Here is a 1761-nt window from a genome sequence, read left to right on the forward strand (position 1 = left end):
AACATTATACTTAATGGTGAAAACTAAAAACCTTGCCTCTAAGATTAGGAACAAGACAAGGCTGTCCTCTATCACCCCTGTTATTCAATATAACATTGGGGGTCCCAACAAGTGCTATCGGGCAAGAAGAAGATAAAAAAGGCATCCAAATAAGAAATGAAGTCACTCTGTCACTATTTGCATATGACATGATTCTCTTTTTTAAAAAATCCTAAAGACTCCACAGAATACTAGTAGAAACAATAAACAAATGCAGTAAACTTTCTAGATATAAAATCAATGTTCGAAAATCCATATTGTTCCTGTACTCTAATAATGAATTGTCAGAAAAAGAAGTGGAAAAAAATGTTCTTTTTTGCAATTGAAACACAAAGAATAAAGTACGTAAGAATAAATCTAATGAAACATGTGAAGGACCTATATAATGAAAACTATAAGATCCTATTAAAAAGAATTGATGAAGATACAAAGAAACAGAAAGATATTTCGTTTTCTTGAATTGGAAAAATCAGCATAGTTAAGATGATCTTATTGCCTACAGCATTATACAGATTTAACACAATCCCCATCAAAATCCCATCAGCAGTTTTTAAAGAAATAGAACCAAAAATCATTAGATTTGTATGGAAGCACAAAAGACCCCAAGTCGCCAGAGCCATCCTGAGAAAAAAGAATGAGGCTGGGGGCATCACTCTGCCCGACTTCAAATTATACTATAAAGTGACAATAATCAAAACGGCATGGTATTGGCAGAAAAATAGACACACAGACCAGTGGAACAGAATCGAGAGTCCAGAAGTAAACCTATGTTTATATGGGCAAATAATTTTCAAAAAAAAGACCAAAAACGTACAATGGAGAAAGGAAAGCCTCTTCATAAACGGTGCTAGAAAAACTAGAAAGCCATCTGCAAAAGAATGAGACTACACTATCACCACACACCAAAATTAACTCCAAATGGATTAAGGACCTGACTATAAGACCTGAAACAATAAATTGCACAGAAGAAAACATAGGGACGAAATTCATGGACCTTGGACTTAAGGAGGATTTTATGAATTTGACCTCAAAGGCAAGGCAAGTAAAAGTAAAAATAAATGAATGGAATTTGTCTATGGCCATGCTACCCTGAACAAGCCCGATCCCATCTGATCTCGGAAGCTAAGTGGGGTTGGGCCTGGTTAGTACTTAGATGGGAGACCACCTAGGAAGACCAGATGCTGTAGGTGTAAAAAAAAAATAAGAAATTATAAGCTGACAAGGTCCTTGCAATATGTGAAGTCAACCAAGGGTTGGCTGAATAACAAAACAAACAAACAAACAAAAAATCGTATCAAAAAATGAGCAGAGGACCTGAAAAGACACTTCTCCCAAGAAGACATACAAATGGCCAACAAACATATGAAAAGATGCTCAACATTGCTAGCTATTAGGGAAATACACATCAAAATCACAATGAGAGACCATCTCATACCTGTTCAAATAGCTGTTCGAATAATCAATAGAACAAGTAATAAAAGTGTTGGAGAGGATGTGGAGAAAAAGGAACCTTCATACATTGATGGTGGGAGGGCAAATTGGTACAGCCACTATGGAAAACAGTTTGGAGTTTCCTCAAAAACTAAGAATTGATCTACCATATGATCCAGCAATTCCTCTACTGGGTATTTACCTCAAAGACTTGAAAACATATATCTAAAAAGATATTTGTGCACCGATGTTCATAGCAGCTTTATTCACGGTGGCCAGGACATGGACGCA

General features: G+C 36.0%; 1 pseudogene; it reads left to right on the forward strand.

Moving 5' to 3' along the window:
- The first annotated feature begins 1110 nt into the window (after positions 1-1110).
- LOC112482806 lies at positions 1111-1229 on the forward strand (annotated as a pseudogene).
- Positions 1230-1761: the final 532 nt, after the last annotated feature.

Source organism: Pteropus alecto, unplaced genomic scaffold (assembly GCF_000325575.1).
Source record: "Pteropus alecto unplaced genomic scaffold, ASM32557v1 scaffold155, whole genome shotgun sequence".
NCBI classification, from domain to species: Eukaryota; Metazoa; Chordata; class Mammalia; order Chiroptera; family Pteropodidae; genus Pteropus; species Pteropus alecto.